This window comes from Falco punctatus (genome assembly GCF_963210335.1).
Source record: "Falco punctatus genome assembly, chromosome: Z".
NCBI classification, from domain to species: Eukaryota; Metazoa; Chordata; class Aves; order Falconiformes; family Falconidae; genus Falco; species Falco punctatus.
The window spans coordinates 24,649,509-24,674,731 of NC_137586.1; the positions used below are offsets into that span (position 1 = coordinate 24,649,509).

The following is a 25,223-nucleotide window of genomic DNA, read 5'->3' on the forward strand; positions in this document are numbered from 1 at the left end:
ACAACTCACTGGTAGTGATGGGTGTTTTGCAGGGCAGGTGACCTCTCAGTCTGTGCTGGCTTGTGGTTGGGCTGGGAGAGAAAGACCAGACCCTTTCCTAGCCCACCTCCATGGGGGGGGGTGGGGGGGCCAAGGGTGACTCGCTGGAGGCGGTCTGCCCTCCATGTGCTCTGACCTTGGCCATGCACCACTGGTGCCAAGCTTCCCCCTCTCCCACGCTGTGCAGCAAGGGCAGGTCAGTATCCTGTCAGGGTTTGGAGGCTTATCAGAAATGCATCAGAAGAAACACAGCCTCTGGAAAGCAGTCTGGAACTCCCACAAGAGAAGATTTGTTGTACTTCTTTCTGAGTTGCTGTATGAACACTTTCTTTCTCTCTCTGCCTTTTGACATCTGACAGTTTGACTTCTGCCTGGACCCTGGGAGCCTAGAGGTTGGTAAAAATTAATCATGAAGTAATTACCCTTTCTGAAATAATTCAGTTCAGGTTTGAATACAATTTTAGACAGAGGCTTTAGGGCAATGGAGAATTTTTATTGTGTTCAAGTATTCCAGCTCTGCCTTTGGCAGCCTATGCAAGGCTGTGTTTCAGCTTGCTCATTAGGGCAGAAATCTGGCTCTCAGGAGAGCATGGGAACCCATGCTGGTAACAGAGTTACACTAAAAATAAGTGTTCATTAACCTTCTCTGCAGTGCTGCTGTCTTTAAGAGAACAATTTGAATTTCCAAGCAATTTCTGCTTTCCATGAACCCTTCATTTTTAGTGAAAACATTCCCCTATTTCATACCCATGCTTCACCAAAAAGCTCTTTTCTGTCGCAGAAGTGGAGAACTGGGATCAACAGTGGTTCTCACACAGTAAAAACAGGGCCTGGCTGTTGCATCACCACACTCCGGTACCAACCAGGTGCCCAGCTTACTTCCATGGGGCTCTTCATGGGAGAAGGGGACCTCTATGTCCCATCCCATTGTCGCCCATGTTCCAGCTGCTTGCCCTGCGAAGAGGAGGAACGACTGCAGGCAGCAGCAGGGTGCTTGGCCACTAGCAGTGGTGCTGTGTGCTGGTTGGCACTGTGTCCCTTCCCTCAGGCAGCAGCAGCAGGCTGTCCCCAGCTCACTGCCAGCAGCGGACACTAATTGTAAATGAAGCTTTGGAGGCTGGGCCTGTTCTGTAACAGCTCTCTCTCTAGTCCAGGTGAAATGTCCACCTTGCCTCCACTGCATGGACCTCCCACCTCTCCCCATCCATGGTGAAGGTCTCTGTTGCTCCAGGGATGCTCCTGGTGGCCCATGCTAGGTAGGAGTTATAGGGATGGGTCTCAGGGAAGGACTGTATGTTGTGACTCCCACATAGTGTGCTGGTGTCCCTGCCAGCTCCCAGAGCCAGTCTGCACTGGCAGGAGGCTGGGCTGGGCATGGAGCTGCAGAGAAACATAGTTCAGACGGTGGCCGAATTATAATGCAGTCCCTAGCCTGTTCTGGGGAATGAATTGTCCTTCACTCTGGGCTAAAGGGTAAATCCATAGTCTAGTCTTCTGTGAGCCCAGAGAAGAGAGATAAAGCAAACCAGATGTCTGATTTCCTGAGTCTCTGGCATAAGCCTCACATACAGAGGGCTTGCTCCTGGAGGCAGCTATTACAGTTATACCACTGTTGAGAATAATTATGTTTTCATCTTGATATAGCCTGAATTCTGTTGCAGCACACAAGACACGGTGTAACACAAGATGCTGAAGCAGAAGCTGTGCAGCAGCTGCACTGGTGCAGTGCACAGCGGATGGGTCAGAGCAGGGGGGAAAGGTTCGGCTGTTCAAGCCGGCCATAGCCACCTCTGCAGACATCACCATCAGTGAGTGTGGCTCTGTAAACTGTGCCATGGGCCAACATACACCTTTTCCAGTTGCTCTGCCAGCTCTCCTCTCAGGGCTTAACCTAGCATGTGCTGGACTGTGGCAGGATAGCTCTTGGCAAGAGTGCTTGCTTCATGGAAATGTCAATTTTCAAGCTAACAGCATCTTGCTCACCAGGTACTTTGAAGCAGATTTGATGTTTTTCCACAGCCTCTTTTTGTATCTTAATTTGTTTGTAAACTTGGTGCTCAGCTTTGACCTACACCACTCCCAGCAGGACTCTGGTCTAGGACTGGTACACGTGCTTTGGGGGACCGGGTGGTTTTCTCAGATAGCCTCCTTCCAGCTCAAGCATTGTGAACCAGCTCAAGCAGCACCCTTTCCTTCACCTTATGGGTCTGGAGCAGCAGAGCAAGCAAGAATATGCTTGACTTCAAGCATGTGACAAGCACCAGTGAGATGACAATGAGACTACTCTCCCATTCTTCTTCTCAGAGCGCTAGACAGGGTTTCATATCCTTGCATCTGTCTGGGTCCTCAGCACAGCATTCAGAAACGCTCCAGAGCCAGCCTTTTCAGCTGGGTGCTTACAGACCACATGCACAAGCTGGGCAGGAGCACTGTGCCTAAGGTAGACCAAAGGGTTCCAAAAGGGACATTGGTCCCTCACTCCCAGTGGCACCTTCCCACACACCTCAGTGTGAACAAGGAGCTGGGAATATCCAGGCCCCAGGATGTACATGATAAACATCTCCATACTCGTTTGTCTTTCCTCTTCACTCACCCCTGTTTTTCTTTTATTTCACACAGCTTTGCTGGGGCCCCAGATCTGGGCTGGGCTTTCAGCCCTCAGCCAGATCTGAACAAACAGCACAAAAATCAGTGCCACTGCCCTGGCTTTACATCAGTGGAAAAGCAAAGATCCTTCTCCTGGAGCTTGCACAGCTCTCCATCCTCTCCCTGCTGCCACCGGCTGTCTGAGGTGATGGGCACTGCCCTCAGGGCCAACGTGCTGCACACAGGCAGCCCGCACCCACAGACCCTCCTCAGGGCTCTGTGCTGCAGGATGCCCCCAAGACTTCCCAACTCTTTGGCTTAGCTGAGGTCTCATCCCTGCTAGCCTTGTCTGGCCCATAGGGTTCAGCTGGTGGCAACAACAATACCATTTCCTGTTGTTTACAAGTAGCCAGATCATAGTGCTTTGCAACCCAGCATGCAATCAGGATGTTTGACATCGGCTAAAATCAGGTTGTTTGGCACACCAAGCAGCTTCAAGGCAAAAAAGCTGTCATGTTCCAACGTGTCCCTGTGAGCTGCCATGCCATAACTTTCCTCCCAGTGTTTCACCAGGCCACGCTATCAGCCATTGGTGGGGACCTGCATCCCACTGCTGCTTACCCATATCCAGTTAGACAGCTTGCAGTCTTTCTTCTGCCCAGACACACACTAACAGCAAAGGATTAAACCCTGAGGGCTGTTTCTGGAGATTTTAATTTTGCTTCCTTCATTCCTTTTTGGACAAAGATCCATTATAATGAAAGAGATTTTTGCTAACTTCAGCTACAGTCAACAGGAGTTCAGCTGACTAAAGACCTTCGCTTTTAAGACAACCCAAAAATAATTAAATATGCTTTGTATTGAGTATAAAATCCTCATCATATTCAGAAATTTGCCAGCTGTGCTAGTAATGAGATCTACAAAAGAGCAAAGGTAGGCAGACAGATAATTTTTGAAAAAGAAGGTGTAATTCACTAGATACCCTCCAAACTATTTGAGGGCACCATCTTGGGCCTGGTCGAAGCAAACAGAAATACACAATGGCTTACTTGTTTGTTTGATTTGGGTTTACCTCAGTGTAACTATAAATCATTCCTGATGCAGTTCTAAAGCACAGTTATCAAAATTTATGAATGCATTTCATGTGCTTGCAGTTATTGCAACGTGTATGTCCCTATTGTATGGTGCAACTCCACAACAATCCCACTTGGTAGCAAGTGCCCTCATGCATTTGCAGGCCCCCTCATGCTGTGGCTGTTCACAACACTTCTCTTTCACAGGCTTGGAAAAGGTTTTGGTTTGTTTAGGTTTTTTTCAGGGGAGACAAAAATTCCAACTTTTATCATGGAACTAAGTAGCCATATGAAGGGTTTGCTTCCAGGCTGTGTTTTCAGGCTACCAGCACTGTACTTCTAGTGTGGACATACAGTAAGTTAACTCATTATATTATGCTTTTCTTGCAGATGATGTTTTTGCAGCCCTAATTTCTTTGGCTTCCTGAACTAATTCTGACCATTGAGCCTACTTCCTTAACAGTCAATGGTCTGCATTAACTACAGACCAGTAACAAAGTGATCTTGAACAATTTTTGTATATCTCAAAAGTTTCACGTATTTCAGCATGATGGATTAGCCACCTGAGACTTCTTATCAGAAGCATGTGGTTTGGATTTGCTATCCATCATCTGTTCTTCTCTCTTAAGTATCTTCAGTAGATGAGATGAATAAAAAGGCCAGGTAACTGGTCAGCAGAACAAAAATCATCTGTAGGGGGCAGAAAAAATGAACAATTCTTGAAGAATATTAACAAAATAATCAATTAAAGAAGATATTTCACAGTAGCCAGTTTGGACAACCTATCAAACACTGAGTTTTAGCCTCGAAAATCTGTATGAAGTACAGTCAGCTTTGACACCTACAACCTCTGGGGCTTTAACCAGTGCTGGCTTCTTATGACTGCAGTGTAAACAACAAAACTCTTTGGTAGCACGTTGTTGTACAGATATTTCATCCGAGATAATGTTTAGTCAGCTGCCTGTACTCTATAAAAGACTGATTTTCAGTAGACATGCTTAAATAATGTCAGCATCTATCTTAAAATGGGGCAGCATGTAAAGATATATTAGGAGCACTACAGAAAGAAACAGGAGAACCATACTTTGTAAAAAGTAAATTCTGCACATGCTTAAATCCCTACCTTTTAAAAGCTTAAAGCTATGGGGTTGTTTGAATGACTTGTGAATATGAGTAAAACATGGAAAAACATTTTTTGGGCTTTACCCACCCCCCAACCCCCCGGCTCCATGACATAGTCTCCAGAGGTTAATGAAAAACTGTAAATATTGTCAGGTTGGGTAACATGCTATTATGGATTAGAAATTAGCCAAGGGTATGGCCAGATGATTATAAGTGATCAAATTGCTGATTGCTTGGTTTTAGCCCACCCTAGTTGTGAAGCTAAACTTGTTATTTAAACCATGAAAGTGGCTGAAGCTCCAGAGTTTTCTCCCCTACAAGAAGTGGAAAGGGAGTGCTTGGAAAGGGTCTCTGTCCCACCGAGGGGGACAGTTCTGTGTCCAGGGAGCCAGGGGGCAATGCAGCAGGGCAAAACAGAAAGCTCTGACCATGAGGAGACAAGTTATCCATTGGCTTCACTGGCAATACTGTGAGCAGATGAAAAGGGGTAAAGAAGGAAAACAGCATTATACCATGGTAAGAGCAATGAGGTTTTGCAGGGGATTTTGTTGTTAGACGTGAATTTGCTGTGGTGTAAACACAACCCTGCAGCCTCTCACTGATACATCAAGAACACCTCAGGAAATGGAACATTTCGGATAGAGACCAAACAGCCATTGCCAGATGGATTTTCCCTAAGGGGTAAAACCCTGAGGCCTTGCCATGTGTCATCCTAGAGCTGTGGCTTGGAGAAAACCAGGCACCCCACTGCCTGTGGTGCTTTGAAAGACCTTCAGAAAGACCTTCCAAGTTACTCCACATGGGGTTCATACATGGGAAAAACACCAGAGAAGAATAAATGATCACACTTCATCTCAGCTGTGATGGCCATCATGTGACCGAACTTCGCCAGCAGTAGATAGGGAGTGAAATTCAACTTGCTTGACTCTAATTCTTCAAGTGTTTTGCTAAAGTAGTTCAAATTTCCTCCCTTGTGCTGTGGGCTAAAAGACAGATGTCTTGCTGGCCTTAAAATTAACTAAGTGCTCAGACATACTTTTATTTAACTCTAACCACCCAAGAAGAAAACCTGTGAGTGTAGTCAACTCCTAATGCTTCTAGATAGCATCTAGATCATTGTACTGATCATTGCCAGGTACAAAACACTAAACCATTTAGACCACTGTCTGATCTGGATTTGATAATTTTTGCTTTGCTTAAAGCAAAGAACTCCAGATACACCTTTTCTAAGCATTTCCATATTATAGTAGTTGAACTGTTGATGGAAAATTTTTGGGTAGCAATTTTCCCTTTTAGTATTCACACTATTATCCAGCAGTGAATGATGGCTGATTTTCACTTCCACATTCGTTACAGCTTCCACTCTTACTGTTCACTACTTCTGATTCTTTGCGTATGTTTATGTGTCAAGCCAGTGCAGAACCTGTCAGTTTGCACACGGCAAAGTCATCAGCTAACAGCAGCTGGAAGTAGGCATGCGAAAGCACAGTTTACTGAAGTGTCTTCCAGCTTGCAAGTTTACTAAATGAACATGTAAGCTCTTATTCTGCAGTGAACTCTGTGTGGGTGTATTCATGTGCTGCCTTACTGCAGCAGGAGTCTTTGCTTAGATCTATTTTGGAAGATGTCTTTTGAGAAATGCTGGGCTTATAGTTTGCACAAAATTCAATCCTTCCTGAAAAATTTGTCCTATTCTACCTGTTTCACAACAGCCATTTACCCAGTTCCTGTCACCCCTTTGTCATGGTCATTCTTACTCACTAAAATGCGCTAAACTCCTCATCAGGATGAACCATACAAGAGGGAAAGATTTTTAACCTACTTCATTTTGAAGGTAGCCAACAAATCTGTGGTTTAAATATAAATTAACCAATTTCTTCTCCCTGTGACATCATGTATAAACTGTTCTTCCAGATACACCATAACTAACATTTGAAAAAAATTATGTAGCTGAAAAAGATTTGGTGTCATTTTGCAAATGTGTTCAATGGCAGCCTTCTTTCAACCTGTTTTAGCAGTAATTTGAAACAATATGAACTTTTCTAGGTTTTGGCCAATGTTCCCCTATGGAATCTTCCTTTAAGCCATTAGATGATTGGTTATAACAGATATGTACATCTTAAAAATATTCTTAAAGCCGTTTTGTGTTACCTTTCCTGCATGTTGCCATTGCCTGCAAAGCCTGAAGAGCCATAATTTTCTTGAACTAGAGCTTGCTGCCTAAGGTCTGGTATTTCTATCTTTCCCTCTCCCTCATTTTGGCTCCTTCTTTGATGGTTTCACTTTAGTCAGATTAGCAAAAAAGATAAAGCTGCATTTCTACTAATAAGCCTCCTGGACTCCCAGCCAATTGGCTGAAGGGCTGAGGATGTTGAAAATACATATCCAATTATGATCTGGCTGTGGTCCCTGTTTGCCTAATGTATCAAATGACAGTTCCAACTGAAAAAAGCACACCCTGTCACTAATGTTGTTTTATACATAGCACAAAGTGTACTCTTAAGAAACAGCCTCATCTTCTGATACACTGCAAAGCTTTGTCAAAAAGCAGGGAAGTATAATCTATCTGAAATACAAACCTAGACACAGAGGAAAAGATTTATGCTAGGTTCTCCACCAAACAAGGTAATATACAGAAAAGTATATTAGAAACCACGATTACTTCCATGTCAGGTATTTTTCAAGATATGCAGCAGCATATGCCCGAATATTACAGATTAAAATCAAAATCAACATCAAGAACTGTTTTCTAATTGCAAAAAAAACACTAACTGCATACACAGGTTTCATGCACCAGGGAACAAGGCAGGACTTCAGGAATATTAAACTATGGACTGGGGCAACTGTGGTTAAGGTAAGGAAGCCATCCGGGGATTATGTATTATTTTATTCTTCTACTTCCAAGTCTTTCTGTTCCAAGCTGGGTTGCTGCACTGAATGCTGAAGAATTGAATTCTTGTTCTCTCCCTTAAGATGCCATGACTGTTTGCTTTTTTTGTTGCCTTTCCCCCTTTCTACTGAAAGATTTCTATAGTGCACTGGAGTTTTGTGTGAAAGAGAGTCAATATTATTATTTAGTTTTCCAGGATGAAAGACTGCTGTATAGAAAAGATGGTCCCCTCGATTTGTGGGTTGTACTGAGTAAAGGGTTTTGTGGTGGGTTGTTTTGTTGGGGTTTTTTTTGGGCTTTGGAAAGGAGACAAGTGCTGTGGTTAAAAAAGGTTCTCTTTCCTTTGGTTGCTGGCAAAAAAATGATGAAACAACTATAAGCTGAGGCAGGAGAAACAAGAATATGTGAACGTGTTCCAATATTTCAGTCCCAAATCAGTCAGCTATAAATAAATGCATTAAGTCTTCAGAGAGCTGGGCTCTGTAGTCATTTGTATATCTCATAAGCATAGCTTGCTGTTGCAAACACCAGATCTCACATACTTTTTTGTTTGATATCCACTAATACTTTAGTACATGAAGAACTTGTACTTCCCCTTTATTCCACAATGCATTTAGAAGAAATATAGCACATTAACAACAGAAGAGTACCACTACCTAAAAACCCCACTTTCTGGCATGCACTAATTAGAAATTAAAAAGAACATTGATTAATGTCAAGCAATGATTAATGTCTTTCTCACTCTTGAAAGGGCATATTATTCATATAAGCCCAAATATTTTGTCACCTCCAAGAGGTATTTAGAGCGTGTGCCTAAAAATTGTTGTAGGCTTGCACCCTACATGGATTTCCGCGCATACAAAACCAGCTGTGGATAATATACAACCCTTTAAAAGTCCTGACTCTTGAAAGTCAGTTCCTAGGCAAGCTGGAAGCCTGGACAACCCCTGGGATGTGAGAGGCAGCAGCAGTGGTGGGCTCTGCTGAGAAAAGGATGACCTGGGACCAGGCTGCAGGATCACATCCAGGGAGACACTGGAGGAAAGCAGGTTTCAGCTTAGTCTTTCCCTTATGCTGTTTCCCAGGCATGCCCTTGCACTGCTGCTGAATCAAGGGGGCTTGCTTTCTTCCTTTTTGGTACTCAGCAGATAACCTCCAGGATACACAAGTGGAAATCCCAGAAGCTTCTGCTGCCCCATCCCTCTAGGTACGAGAAGCGGCTGGAGGGTCTCTCAGACTTGCTTCTATCAACACATCCCTGACTACTTCTACTACATCTTTTTAGAGCCATTGGCAATTATTTCAGTAGCTGGGGTTATGCCTGGCAAGGGCAGATATTTGTTACTCTAAAAGGGTTTGAGCAGAGCTTAGCTAGCTAGCTATGGTTTCAATTTGTCTTTCTAAGACTAAGCCTCTAGGGTCTAGCAAATGGCCTGGAGAAGTCTATATAGACCTTGTGCTGTCAGCTCAATTTTAGAGATCTCATTTCTATCTGGCAGGTTTCAGGCTACCCAGGGAGAAATTTGGCCAGTGGCTTGTTAGCGCAGAGGAAATTTTCCAATTGGCAATGAAGCCAAGTTATCGTGAACTTCACTAACAGAGGATGGAGCACATTGGCTGTAGGTTGGAGAAGTTTTTCCAAAGATGAAACCAAAATCTCAAGCACATGAAAAGGAAAATGTTGCAACAGATAGTGTAAGACCTAGACACGAATGCTTGGTCAGGCCACCAATTTGCTGGTGGCACTTTGTGCCAGTAGAAGGGAGACTCAGGCACCTTTTTGTGTTCCTGTTTCTTATTGAGCTGGCCAGGTAGGGTCACTGCAAGCCCCAGTTTGTGGGAGGGGGCTTGTGTAGCTGCTCAACATTTCAGAGGCTGATGGCTGACCCTGCTGGGATGGGTTGGGAACAGCAGCAAGGGGCCACGGCCAGCAGTGGGTGCGTAAGGGCCTGACTCAGACTTCCAAAGCAAGGTCTCAGTGAGCAGCAGCCTGCCCCACAGGCTAGAATCAGCTCCAGTGTGAGTCATGCTCAGCTCTCCATGCCTGAAAGAGTGGGCAGCGCAACCTTACCTCCTTGCTGCGTTTTTGTAGACAGGTCATTTCACTTCCTCATGCCAATAACACACTGTATTTCCTTAATTTTCCAGTGTACTGCTATGAATCTGCAATGAGTGTATTTGTGATGGATTGCCCCTGGCTGGACACCAGGTGACCACCAAAGCTGCTCTGTCACTCCCCTCCTCAACCAGACAGGGGAGAGAAAATATAACAAAAGGCTTGTGGGTTGAGATAAGGACAGGAAATCACTCAGCAGTTACCATCATGGGCAAAACAGACTTGACTTGAGGGAGTTAGTTTAATTTTTTACCAAAAAAAATCAGAATAGGATAATGAGAAGTAAACACTGAATCTTAAAACACCTCCCCCTCACCCCTCCCTTCTTGTTGGGCTCAATTTTACTTCCAAATTCTCTACCTCTTCCCCTACAAGTAGCACAGGGCGTTGGGGAATGGGGGTTACGGTCACCCCATCACACATCGTCTTTGCTGCTCCTTCCTCCTCAGGGGGAGGCTCCTCACACCCCTCCACTGCTCCAGCATGGAGTCCCTCCCACAGGAGATAGTCCTCCATAAACTTCTCCAGCATGAGTCCTACCCATGGGCTATGACTCTTCATTAACTGCTCCAGCGTGGGTCCCTCCCATGGGGTGCAGCCCTTGAGGCACCGACTGCCCCAGCCTGGGTCCCCCACAGGGTCACAGTCCTGCCACCAAACCTGCTCCAGCATGGGCTGCTGTCTCCATGGGGCCACAGTCCTGCCAGGAGCCTGGTCCAGTGTGGGCTTCCCTGGGGTCACAGCCTCCTTCGGGCGTCCAGCTGCTCCAGTGCTGGGTCCTCCATGGGTTGTAGAGTGGATATCTGCTCCACCACTGGCATCCATGGGCTGCAGGGGCACAGGCTGTCTCACCATGGTCTTCCCCACAGGCTGCAGGGGAATCTCTGCCCTGGTGCCTGGAGCACCTCCTGCCCTCCTTCTGCACTGACCTGGGGGTCTGCAGGGTTGTTGCTCTCACACAGTCTCACTCCTTTCTCACAGCTGCAATTGTGCAGGTCTTTTTCCCCCTTCTTAAACACGTTAACCTGGAGGTGCCACCACTGTCATTTATGGGCTCGGCCTTGGCCAGCAGTGTGTCTGTCTTAGAGCCGGCTGGCATTGACTTCATTGGACGTAGGAGAAGCTGCTGGCATCTTCTCACAGAAACCACCCCTGTAGCCCCCCAAAATCTTGCCACACAAATCCAATACAGTATTACATTTTTCTTTGACAATCAGATGAAAACTACATTATGTGCATTAGTCACTACAGGAAAAACTGCTTGTGTCCTGTCTTCTGAGCACCAACACATACTGTAATCTCCACAACCAGAGCTATAGACATCCATGCATTAATTGTGTGAGAAATTCTGGGGTCTGAGCACCTAGAGGCAAGCAGAAACTGTGTGTGCACACTGTCACTGGAGGAGGTGTGTGTTATACAGAAGCCTGCACACACAATAATTGGAATATCTGTGATGAAAAAGAATTCAACATTGAGCTAGAAGCAGAACAAAACTCCTAAATTTTTTTAGTCTGGAATGACACAGATTTGGAGTTCAAGTTAATTCACAATCCATTATTAAATTCTTGATAAATGTGCTCTAGGATAGCCCAGAAAAAGAATTTGAACTCCCATTACTAAAAAGAAGAAAAGAAGAGAAGAAATAGTTGTACATTTTTAGCCTTTCTGGCTGCAAGTTAAATGTTGGGTACATCTCAGAGCCCTGTAGATCTGTCTTATTGAGCAAACAAACAAACTAAAAGGCAGGTCTTTCGAAAGATGTGAACTTCCCCATTCAGCTCCACAACTGCTCATCATTACTGGTATGCTGTTGAGAGAACTGTGAATGACCCATTGAATTAAGTTCCCTAATACTTCAAAGATAACATATTTGAAGACTCCTTGAAGAAGTTCTGACATCTTTACTACCCTCAAAGGCCTTGAAAGCCTGTGGGTGAAAGAGCTACCTTTCATTAGTTGCATGAAATTCCTTTCAGGAGTTGTAAAGAAAAAATCAGCTGCAATTCACTGTTACCACCACTCTTATTTGTCTTCTCTGATAAACAATAAGATAGACATCTATGAAAGCACTGAAGAAAGGAGGAGAGAGAGTCACTGTATTTGGATCATGTCCTGGGCCCTTATTCCAACAAATTGCATCATTGAGAATGTAATGCGAATGAGCCAAGAGAGTTCAACAGGACCAAAAAGGGATGGTATAGAAAGGCCTCCGAGATACTTGCATTGTATTTTAATGCTGAGATACGGAGTTCTGAAATTCTCCAATAGCATTTGCTAGGAAATTATATATGTGATATAAGAACGATTATGGTTAGTTAAACTGTACTTCTGGAAAATTATTGGTTCCAGTTACATTCTCCGGGGCACTTTATAACTGAGAATGAGTTCCAGCATCCACCCCAAAGGTCAAATCTGTTCACTGAACCTCAGATAGGGCCATATTTATATACATTTGTAAGTTTTATAAAAATTATTTCTTCATCCACTTAGTTAGGCTGAGGACATAAAGGAAGGTATCATGTTGTTATGCTGATCAACACAACAGCGTGCCTGAAAATTAGCAGTGTCTGTGATTCTGTCTGGTGTCCTAAGGTATAGTTAAGCTCTGTGTACTATTTTCACATGCAATTTTATACATTTGAAGGCTATAATTCAATTTAAAAATAATGAAAAACTTATTTAAATTCAAATTAGATAGAAACCATGCCTTAGCCTTGAGCCTTTTCTTCCTGAATTTTCCTTTTGTGGGTTTTTGTTGTTGTTATCTCCATTTTAAAGAAAGCACAGGATGACAGTGGAAAAACTCTACATCTGCATTTTAATGAGCTTTTGGATTTCAAAAGGATTTGTATGGGACAATGATGGTGTCAGAGATGTGATGGCAGAGGCACAGGGAGAAAGCTTTTAATATTTTCCTGCTTTAAAGAAAGTCTCTGTGGAGAAGAAGGACTCTTTGGTTGTGCAGATCCCCAGGAAGAGGGAGAAAGAGTCTGACTCTTGACTCTGTCCCTGACTCCCCACTTGAGCTTGGGTGCATCACTCAGAGTGGGAGCCCAGCACTTAGCTGAAGCCAGTCTGCAGATAGGTATCTCAGCTAAGCAGTTATTTCAGACTTCTCTATCATTCAGGCAGACAGACAGGCATCTCCAGAGGACAATTCAACCTATTTTAGGACAGTTGTCCAAGAAAGGAGAAATGAATCATGCTGTGGAGGTACCTGTCTTTCTTCATTAGCTGTGGAGAGAGCCTTGATGACTAGCTTTGATTAGATGTCTGATTGCGGGGGGTGGTGAAGTGAGGTGAGCTTTATCCTACCATTAACCTTTCTGCATTTCCATTCTTATGTCTGTGAAACAGGTAGGTCTGGACTCCTCCCACAGGGACACATCCAGGGGAAGTACTAGAAACATCAGATGCAGCAGTCACAAGTGCCACATGAACCTCTGAGACAGCTCTGTTAGGAGACATCACTGGTATTTACAATGAGGAACAGCTTTTTAATGAGTGAATGTGTCTCAGGTGGAAGGAGCTTTCAAAGTGCAATGACTGTCTCTAGGGGAGGTGCCTATTGGAAATATATCTCATGCACATGGAGAGAAATGCCTCAGCCTTTGTGCACAGCATCTATATTTCTGTCTTGCAGGTGACTGCTGCGTTAGAAATAGGGAAAATCTGAAATGGGTCAACAAATGGTGTTCTCAGGAGGAAAGAGAACATATTCTGGAAATGGGAGAGGGGAGAAACAACTAACCACTCGATAATATTCAGCCTGTTGTGGCCTGCAGGGAAAAGTTTAACAAGGGGTCCCACAACCTGGAGGAGAGACAACAGAAATGCCAGCATACCGGGTCTGGCAGAGCCCCCCAGCAGCCCTCACAGTGCTATGCTTGTATCAGTAGCTGGAAAGGTGGTGATAACACACCAGGGTTCTGGCTGCTGCTGAGCAGGGCTCACCCCGCATCAAGGCTGTCTCTCCAACCTTCCCCTCATCCTCACCAGTAGGGTGGGGGATGGGCAAGATTTTGGGAGGGGATCTAACCAGGACAGTTGAATCAAAGTGACCGGGGGATATTCCATATCATATAACGTCTGCTCAGATATAAAAGCTAAGAGAAAGGAGGAGGAGGAGGAAGGGGTGGGCGGGTGTGGGGGGGCTTTCATTATTTATGACATTTGTTTTCTGGAGCAACCACTACAGACCTGTTTCCCAGGAAGTGGCTGAGCATCGTCTGCTGATGGGGAGAATAACATCTTTTTTGTTTTCTTTGCTGTTGTGTGTGTGACTTTTGGTATTGCTTCATTAAACTGCCTTTATTTTGACCCACAACATTTTTTCCATCTTACTTTCTCTCCCTTGCCCTGGTTTTGCTGAGGAGGGCAGCGACAGAGTGGTTTGGTGGGCACCTGGCATATGGCCAAGATCAGCCCATCAGAGCCAGGGAGAAATGTTCATCACTAGTAAATGAGGAGGAAGTGAGGTGCGTGCCTTGGCCAAGTGATTTAGCATTGCAATGAATTGCCATCCTTTGAAGAGCCTTCTGCAGAGTGCACCAGGCTCACAGCCTCCCACTCCCATGAGAGTGCTCAGGGCTTGCATACTTTGAGGCTGTGTTCACAGCACCAGATAGCAGGGATAAGAGATGATGAGACATGGTCTTGTACCTGGAGAAGACATCCCTCTGTGTTAAAAGGGACTGTGTCACAAGGGATGTTTCTCTCGCAGTCATCCATGACAAGATGTACTTGTCAAGTGACCACATCCTCCTGCACAATGCTACCATGTTGAAGATGTAGTCACATAGACTTCTGCACTTCTCATGCAAATCATGGAAGATCTGAACTCTTCAGAGCATTCCTGGTATTGTTGTGGACCTTGGGCTCCTTTGTAGTGAGCACAAACAAAGTGTGGTAGGAGCCAATCCCACTTTCTTGTAATTGCAAGATGGACATTGCCCAGGTGGCAGAATTGGTCAGGGAGTAATTTGGAAACAGGCTTCAAAGTCTTTTGATTCCTGGTCCATATACTCATGCTGCAGAAGAGAATACTGCCTCTCTTTAATGTGGACTCATGTTTTCACTCCGAACTATGGATCCCAGTTCCTGTATAAAGCGTTGAGAGATAAGGAAGTTCTATAAAAGTGTCAGCATGAATTTGTGCTTCTCTTGCTCAGGCTAAGACATGGATATTGGGGGATGGTTTACTGGCTCACCAGTTGTGTATCCTTTTCACCAGGTTAGCAGGAATCAGATTTAAACCCTACACTGGAAGTGCTTATTTCATGTTTGGTTCCAGAGCGTGCTGCAAGACAAGGCCCATGCTAGCTGCAGCAGTTGTGTAGCAACACCAATGATATTTCTGTCTGCATTGCTCCTGAAAGAGAGTGAAACTGTACAGTTGGACTACATTTGTACAGTTTTACAAGGCATTGGGCACTTTTGTTGCAACAGACTCCATGCCAGCATGCAACTTGTTCATTTTATGTTCTGAACATAACATTGTCCACATAAGTGTCACAGTTGGTGGTGACCAGCAGCTGTTTTTCTTTGCTCACCAGCTGGCATACTGAAGGCACTAGGCCATAATCTACTTTTTCATTCCCAGCCATGACTACTGATACCACTTTAGAAGCTAAGTTTGCATTCAGAGTGCTATTTTTTACTGGACCTTACAGGAGGAAGGGAGAGAAATACCATTTATTTGAGGAATGGTCCTGTATGAAGCTGCCTTCTTCAAGAGAATGACGGAAATAGTTATATTTACTTTCATATCATGTAAGTATGGCTGTGCCATAAGGCCTTTGAAACTAGCTACAAACTTGTCACTCCTGGGTGCAATTTAATCAAAAACCTGTAGTATGTGTTTATTCAGAAAAGTTCAGAAAAGTAACAGAATAACTGTTACGGTATCTGACAAACAATGTAAACATAGATCCCCTTTTTGTGTGCTTTTTCCTATCTTACTTGCTTTTTTCCTTTTGCCTTCTACTCTTACCCCACTGCTGCTCCTATTTTCACTGACACTTGAATCTTACTGATGCCAGGGCTGACATATGATGCTTCTCAGTGCTACCATTACTCATATGTTTGCTTTTCTGCTACAGTGGCTTTATGTGCTCCCAACATGTGTTAAACTCACACTCTTAGCATATCCGTGCCAGCAGGAGTCTGAAAGACCAATGTCTCAAAAAAGATATTTCTAGCCCCCAAGTGACCTAGCTACTTGGGAGTTTTAGGTAGAACCTTCGGATGAGAGATAAACATTGCATGTTGCAAAGATGAATGTTATGTTTAGTCTCTACAATGCAAAAGGTTTCTATTTGCCTGATTGTGGGTTTCTGGCTTTGCATTGCAAGCCTGTAGAGCTGACATATGTGAACACTTTGCTTAAAGCTACCCTGTATTCATGCCACAGTTGGAGCCCAGATCCTGTGACTTGGCAGACAGAAGTGGCATGTGGTTTTCCAGAGAAAGGGGAGAGAATCTTACCCCTCATCCAAAACTGGGGTCCAGGCAAAAAGTAGCCCAAACTCCATACAGCAATAGGAAGGGGAAGAACCAAGGTGGCCAAGGCAAAGTTGTGCTCATTCTTGGTACATTGGGCTTATGCTAGACTACCTGTTTATCTCTTTTTTAGAGTGTTACTTATATGCATTCCTGGTTTTTGTTTACTGAATGTTCATTAAACACAGTTCTCACAACACAACTTTTAGTTCCAACACGGATAAATAAGCTCCAACAAAGAGAAAAGTTGCATTCAAATACTTGAAATAAGCTTTATGCAAGATCTTACATTTCAAATATGAAATGACTGAATAAGAGACCTGTTGAACTACAGTGTAATCATTGCTCAGGACTAAGATGGTATTTATTGGAAAGAGGCTAGGATTCCATGAAAATTGCTGATTTGTCCTTACAAATTGGAAAAGAATGTAACAAGCGAATGATAATATTAAGCAACTTTATGCCAATAGGGATTTCTGAAAAAGTGTCTATTGTGTGTATACCTCTGTCCAAAGATAATTTAGGAATGTCTGATAGCATAACAGAATTTAGATACCATGAAATAAATTCATTTCCTCTTGTAATACCAGGGGGAATTACAAGAATTACAGCAGGCACCGTAACCATCAGGACGTTGTCTGTTAGAAAGGTGCTGACTCAAAGAAGTATAACATTGTTTTATTTCCTTTTTTTTTTAATTCAAGTCTTTCCAGACAGATCAGGTTATTTTGCATACAGCTTCTTTCTCAGAGGAACTAGTTTCTAATGAACCGAGGTGAACTGATCCTGTTCACAGCCTGAAGTAAGATTAGCCAATCCAGATCACAGGGACGTGCCATATGATTTTCATTGTGTGTCTTGTCTCACATTCTGTACCTTGGTGAACCGTGTTCAAACCTGAAAAATAAAGTGAGTTGTAGCCTGCAGTTGCTAAGGATTAGCCAGAGCAAGCAAAGCACATCTGTGAGATTTCTAGCTGGGGAGGCTTTGCAGGAACAAATGGACTCTTCTTTTCACTACTGTGTGGTCCTGGAGAGGATTCAGACTCAATCCAGGGAGCAGGTGGAGTTTTGCTGCAATGCAAGTCATGAAACAGCAGTGGATCTCTCCAGTCTGATAAACAGCAAATCAACAGACAAGATACAGTTGTAATCCTCAAAGAAACTGCTTATCTCAGTGTTTCACTTCTGACTTTCCTTCCATCATCATCTACCACTCTTTCACTATGACCTCCTTGGAAGGTCTTAGACATTGTAACTGAGAATAGAAAGGACATACAAAGTCTAAATGTCATTAGCTGTTACCATGTCAACCAGTAGACTACCCTTAACAGCAGTCAGGATGCAGATCTGGTTATAACAGATATACTGAATCTTCGTCCCTCTTTAACCAAACCTGGACCTGTCCCTTTACACAGCCATACAGCTTTTGTCTCACCAGTGTAAGTAAAAGGTGCAAAGCAGGGCAGCCAGAGAGAGCCTGACAAGAGGAAGAAGGGCTTTCCCTGGGTGAGCTGCCCACCCGGGAAAACTGTAAAGCTGTACAAACTGGCAGAGAGACCAGGCGATGAGTGTGTCAGGATGGCCAAGCAAGAAATGACATGGCTTCACAGAAATACTGAGCATACTGGTTACTTAGGTATTCCTACACTTTGCCAGTGGTCCTTTTTCTCTTTAAACGTATGTGGAGGAGGACATGTAGACAAGCAAACACACAAGCTGACTGAATGCAGAATTACTATTATTAGAGTTTCCTGTTTCTGCATGCAACTGCAAGTCAGATTTCTTCTGCTTCCGCAGTACTTGATCTAATAAGATCAGAACTGATTTCTGTGCTAAAAGCGGTACAGTTTTGTTCACACATTGAGATGCTTTCAGTAAGTGAATTCCATTTCACTCCAGGGCTAAGAAGTTCTTTAAATGGCAGAACTGCACATGCAGAGACACTGGAATGGGTCTCAGGAGATCATTTAATTCTTCCCCCTCCCTCCCAGCCCAACAGGCATAGGCAATTACACTTGCATAATTTCTGACAGATGCTTGTCTAACCTATTCTTGGAAAGTTCTTGCAGATGGGACCTCATGACCTTCCTAAGCAATGCAGTGCCCTGCTTCCCTCTCCTTACAGGTAGAGAAGAGGTACCACACTCTCAACCTAAACCTCCTCTGCTGCAGATTAAACCTTTCACTTGCTGTGCTCTTTCTGACGTATCTGGAGAATGGTTTATTAGCCACTGTTGTGCAGTAATCTTTTATAGAGTAGTTGGAAACAGTAATCACATGTTATCTGCAGCCTAAAAACCTTGACATAAATCTTTAACACTGTATTTATCCCTAGTGATGACCTCCTTCCTTATTTTCATATCTAACATCATAGGTAATTTACAGAATTACTCACAAAAAGTATAGAGAAAGCGCAGTGGGAAATTTATGAAGCACTAATACCAGGAGATGTTCTTGACATAGGTCTGTTCCCTGCTGCCTATCTATGTAGAGGCTGGCCTGGAAAATTCCTTAAGAAACACTTGGCTGTGAGAAGGGTGAGGCTTGGCTGCTGCTTTAGCAGTAAAGGATTCCTGAAAGACCAGTTCTTTGACTCAACAAGTCATGTGATAATTATATTGCTGCTAATAGTGTGTGTATATTTGAAGAATTCTGTTCATTATCAAAAGGCAGAATCATGATACTGATTAATATTTGGTTATTGTGAAATATACCATGAGCCATTTTATGAAAACTCCAGGGTGAATGGAGTGTACAAGACCTTTTGAAGAAACAATAGAAATGTGCAGCACAAAGGGGTTTCTTTGGAGTTGTCTGCTCCTTGAGTGCAGCCAGATGAGTGGGGCAAATCTCTCTTCACACCCTAAAAGTAAAGGGTTGAGGAGCCCTATAAGTATCCACTTTGTCCCTCATCTTGGAACCTGAGCCAAACTCCACAGAAGAAAAAGCCACACTTAAAAAGTAACCTGCTTATTAAATGCAACTGGAAAATGGAGATGGCATGTAAACAGCAATAAACCAGAGCTGGGAAATGAGCTAAAAAAAATCTACTCTAACTGGAAACATAAATCAAATGCAATGTAACAAAGGTTCTCTGCAAGAATTTGTTTATGGCTGCAGGCTCCAGAGAGCCAAAGCCAGTGTGTGGTTGGCTCAGGGATACTTCACAGAAGTTCATCAGCCTGTTTCAGTGCCTTGCTGGGAGACTGGCCCCAAGACTTACATACTTGAATCTTTCCATTTGGGGGAAGGACAACAATGAAAAAATAGTTCAGCATGTATGAGGAAGGCACAGAGTACAGAAAAAAAACAAAAAAACAAAACAAACAACAACAACAAAAAAAACCCAAACAAAACAAAAACAACCCAAAGAAAGGTAAATGTATTCTGCTAATGTTTTCTTCATTTCTCCTGGATTTAGGAAAATAAAATTCTGACAGCAATGCCCACACCAGAGCTAAAATGCAGCAGAGCCATTCACCCACCAGAAAAAAGTCTTGGCGTTTTGGCATTTGACTCACCTTCCCTCCCCATTCTTGCACCACCAATCTCTATTCCCTCTTCTCTAGTGTCCTTGAAAGTTTGGAATTTTTAGTGGTCTCAGTTCTGGCTATTCAGACTATTTGTAATCTTCTGTGATTTTGAGCTAAGCTCCATAAAACTTAACCAAAGCAGTAGAGGAAGGACCTGAAAACCCAGCTTACCGAGCCGCAGGCCTTCTGCTGACCTCAGCTGCAGTTGTGCTGCTATCTAGCTATCCCCTTTTGGCTAAGGTGGTACCTTGCAGATGTTGTGGGACTTGCCAAGACTGCTCGGACTCTGTGTTTGTATAGTAAAAAACCCTGTCTCTTTATTGACCTCCCAAATAACCAGTGACCTTGAAGTATGCAGCCACTGAAAAGAAAAAAACTCTAATGTTTGAATGAAGAACACTGAGTTTGGTGCAAGTGCCCCTTACCAGCTTCCCCCCGCACCCCCCCCCCCCCCCCCCCCCCCCCCCGCCCCCGGGGAAATAATGACATAGTCATTTCTGTGTATTTCTGCCATCTTTTTGAGGGAAAGAGGCTGACTAGTGCAGGGGACAGTGGGAGAAAGAGGAAAAATCCCACCCCACCAGAGCAAGAGAACCTGAAAAAAAAAGACCAGTAGGAAAGGTGAGACCTTTAAAGAAGCAACACTGATGGAGGAAAAAAAGCACATGAGAAATGATCATTGAATAGATTTTGAAAGTGGAATACCTCCTATTGCTTCTGTGGCAACCATGCCTGTGTAAACCACAGGTAAATAATCGGTACAGAAAAGCAAAAGACAAGTTGTCTTTTATTGGTGTCTTCTAATTGTGATCATGGTATAAGAGAGCACAGACTCCTGATGAAAATTGAAAAAAACCCCAGCAGATTAACTAATGGGTTTGTCCTGGTTGAACTAGAACATCTGGTCAGGTGCTGCCCAATGACATGAATCTGTATCTGCATGTAGAGGCATGCAGAGATGTACCCACAGCAGTGCTTTGCCAATCCTAATCAGTTTATTCATTTGCAATTGCTGCTGTTTTCTGCCTTTCTAGTCCTTTGCTGCAGTCAGTGTTAAGGTTGGGAATAAAAGGCAAAGCTTTTTATGCTTCCAGATTGACTTGTATTTCTCTGTAGAAAAGAATGCTCGCAATAACAGAGGATGAAACCCAGACCTCTGGAGGAGAGGCTAAACCAGCCAATATTCCTTTCAGATCCCCATGGCACAGTCTATATGTGTCTTTGGCAGCATCTTGTGAAGTTCACAGTTTTCTATTCATTAGCTTATTTCAAATGAATTAATCTTGAATTTGCAGAGAAGGGGACTTTCTCCATGTTGCCCTGCTTCAAGGGAGAAGGAACTGTCACAGCCCTCACAGCTGGTAGGTTTATTCTCTCATTCTTAAAATAGTTGGATCTCTCCTTCGGGTCTGCAGTATCTAGAGGCATCTTTTATAGAACAGATATGGTATTTCTCCAGAGGATATCTTCTTTTAAAAACATACTCTGCACATTTTGCAAACTTCAGCTGAAAATGCTTTTTTACATCTTAGCACAGCAAAAAAATATTTCCTTGCCTATAGCTAAATTGATGGGACACAGGCAATCCAAAAGCTTTAAAATCAAATAATAATTTGGGCACAATGAGTGGGTACACTGTGGGAGGTCTTTGATGGCTGGTTGATACAAAGGATTCCTTATTCTCTCTCCACCCAGTAGAACACAGTGGCTTAAGGGACAGGGGGCAGTGCGACAGGTTCCTGCCCAGGGCAGCAGGCAGATCTCCTCCATAGCCCTCCACAGCTGCCCCATCTTCCCAGGTGCTCTTGCCCAGCAGGTGCAAGGCTCTGCATGTGGAACTGAACAATTGCAAGAGCAAGGGTTCATCTAGGTCGGAGGTGTCGCCAAGGTTAAGTGAGCCTATGTCCTGCAGCAAAACCACTTCCATAAATTAAAAAAGGCAAGTCATTGTCATAGGAGGCCTTCTTCTGAGGGGAACAGAAGGCCCAGTATGCATACTGGACACACTTCTTAGGGAAGTGGGTCATGGGTTAATGATGTGAAATCTTACCTATTAATGATTTTTCATGTAGGCAGAAATGAAGTTGAAATAAGAAGTCCAAGGGCAACCAAGACAGACTTCAGGGCCTTGGGATGACTGGTTGAGGGATCAGGAGCACAAGTCGTGTTCTCCTCTAGCCTTCCAGTTGTAGGCAATGATGAGGGAAGAAACAGGAAGACCCAGCAGTTCAATACCTGGATGTGAGACTGGTGTCACTGACAGAATTTTGCTCATGAGTCAGTCTACATGACAGCAGGCCTCCTAGCAACAGGAGTACACCTGTCTCAAAGGGGAAAAAGAATCTTTGCACAGGAATTAGCAGGGCTCACTGAAAGAGCTTTAAACTAGATTTGAAGGGGGAAAGGGATCAAACCAGGCTTTCTAGACATAAGCCGTGGCAGGCACCCCAGGGTTTGAGGGATAGTGTGCTAGCGAGATCCTTCAGTCTGTCCCGTGATGTGCAGAGGTACGCTGCTGCAGCACATTCGAAATGTCTTTATACTAAACGTGTGCAGCATGAGGAATACACAAGAGGAGCTAGAATCTTTGGCCCATCCCCAGAGCTACAACATGACTAGCATAAATGAAAGCCGGTGGGATGAGTCCTGTGGCTCAGGTGCTGCAATGGACGATTATAGGGTCTTCAGACAGGGCAAGCAAGGCAGTGGAGTGGCACTGTATGTAAGGGAAGGATTGGATTTTATGGCACTTACAGTTGGCAACAGCATGGTTGAGAGCCTCTGGGTGAGAATAAGGGGAAAACAAATAAAGCAGATGTAGTTGTGGGAGACTACTATTGACCTCCCAGCCAGGATGACGATACCAATGAATTTTTCCACAAGGAATTAAGGGATAACTCTAGATCAACTGCCCTTGTCTTTATGGGTGATTTTAGCTTCCCAGACATCAGCTGGGAATATCATACAGTGGACACAAAGAGGTCCAGGAAATTTCTGAAGCATGTTGAAGATTACTTCTTGGTGTCTGTACTAAGGGAACCAACTAGGAAAGGCGCTCTCCTAGATTTGTTGTTTGTAAACAGAGAGGGCTAAGTGGTGATTGGTGGCTGTCTTGGTCACAGTGACTATGAATTAGCTGAGTTTCAAATTGCTGGTGATAGGAGAAAAACTGCCAGCAAAACTTTGGCCCTGGATGTGGGAACAGCAGATGTCAGGCTGCTGAAGGAGCTAGTGAGGCAGCCCCGCTGGGAATCTGCTTTTTAAGGTGTTGGGATTCATGAATGCTGGTCACTTTTTAAGAGCCATCTCAAGAGTGCAGGAGCAAGCAATTCCAAAGTGTCAAGAAAGTGGGGCAGAAGGCCAGCTTGGCTGAGCAGGGATCTTCTAAAACTTAGGTGGAAAAAGAAAATATATGGACATTGAAAGCAAGGACAGGCAACACGGGAGAACTACAGAGATTATGTTTGCCGCTGCAGGGAAAAAATACATGCAGCCAAAGGTCAATTAGAGTTCAAGATGACCAGCACTGTGAAGAACAACAACAAAAGAGCTTCTTAAAATATGTTCATAGCAAAAGGAGAATCAAAGATAACATTGGGCCATTGCCCAATGAGGTCTGTCACTTCACAAATAAGGACATAGACAAAGCAGAGACATTTAATGTCGCCTTTGCCTCTGTCTTCAACACCAATGATGGGCCCCGGGATCCCTGGAGCCTTGTGCTGCAAGACTCTGCCTAGGGGGCTGACAGACTCCCAGCCTACTCTGAAGTTGTTCAAATCTTGCTGCTCCAGCTGGATACACATAAACCTGTGAGACCCAAGGGATTCACCCCAGCATACTGAAAAAGCTGACTCATGTTATCTCATGATAACATATCTTCAGTGGTTGTGGGACTCTGGAGAGGTGCTAGTCAACTGGAGGCTGCCAAATATTGCAGTTTTCAAGAAGAGTAAAAAGGAAGACCCTTATAATTGCAGGTCTGTCAGTCTCACTTTAGTGCCTGACAAAATTGTGGAGAAGGTTATTCTGGGAGTTACTGGAAAACGCAGTCATTGGTCATAGCCAGCATGTGCTCATGAGGGGAAAGTCCTGCTTTACCAACTTAATTTCCTATTATGACAAGGTTACCCACCTAGCTGACCAAGGGAAGCCAGTGGATGTGGTGTCTTTGGATTTTAGCAAAGCTTTCGATACTGTCTCTAACAATATCCTGGACAGAATGTCCAGCACACAGATAGACAAGGCCATAATATACTGGAAGAGCAACTGGCTGATGGGCTGGGCTCAAAGAGTTACAGTAAATGGGGTAAAAGCAGGCTGGCATCAAATCACCAGCAGGGTTCCCCAAGGCTCAAGTTTAGGTCCAGTGCTCTTTAATGTTTTTATAAATTATCTGCATGCAGGAATCAAGTGTACATTAAGTAAGTTTGCTGAGACACTGAACTAGAAGGAGCTGTGGACTCCCTCAAGGGTAGACAGACCTCTGCATAGACTAGAGAGCTGGGCAAGCACCAACACTATAAAATCTAACAAGAGCAAGAATCAGATTCTCCACCTGGGACGGGGTAATCCTGGCTATACATACACACTGGGGGATGAGAGGCTGGAGAGCAGCCCCACAGAAAGAGATCTGGGGAGTTGGGTTGATGACAAGTTCAACATGAGTCATCAGTGTGTCCCGGCAGCCAGAAGGGCCAACCATGTCCTGGGGTGCATGAAGCACAGCACGGCCAACCAGTCCAGGGAGGTGACTGTCCCACTCTACACTGCACTGGTGTGGCCCCACCTCGAGTACTGTGTGCAGTTTTCGGCACCTCAATACAAGGAGGACATCAAACTGCTACAGTGTGTCCAGAGAAGGGTGACCCAGATGGGGAAAGGTCTCGAGGGCAAGACTTAGGAGAAGTGGCTGTGATCACTGGGCTTGCTCAGCTTGGAGAAGAGAAGGCTGAGGGGTGACCTCATCGCAGCCTGCAGCTTCCTCAAGGGGGGCAGAGGAGGGGAGGTGCCGATCTCCTCTCCCTGGTGACCAGCGATAGGACACGAGGAGATGGAATGAAGCTGCGTCAGGAGAAGTTCAGACTGGGCATTAAGAAAAGGTTGTTCACTGAGATGCTGGTCAGTCACTGGGACAGGCTGCCCAGGGAAATGATACTGGCACCAAGCCTGTCACAGTTCAAGGAGCATCTAGACAATGTTCTTAGCCGTATGGTTTAGTTTCAGGTAGTCCTGCAAGGAGCAGGGAGTTGGACTCAATGATCCTTATGGGTCCTTTCCAATTTGAGTTATTCTATGATTCTATGGGCTTTTTTTCAAGCAAAAGGATCTTAAAATTACTCAGTAGGGCATCTATAG

General features: G+C 44.3%; 1 long non-coding RNA gene across 1 annotated transcript in view; it reads left to right on the top strand.

The window, feature by feature from the left end:
* The first annotated feature begins 4,066 nt into the window (after positions 1-4,066).
* The window catches only part of LOC308056077, a 28,872-nt gene continuing 7,715 nt past the window's right edge, over positions 4,067-25,223 (top strand). Inside the window, exons 1-2 of the long non-coding RNA XR_013924694.1 lie at positions 4,067-7,674; positions 15,502-15,601. This is a non-coding gene — a long non-coding RNA (uncharacterized lncRNA). The remainder of the gene's footprint in view (positions 7,675-15,501; positions 15,602-25,223) is intronic.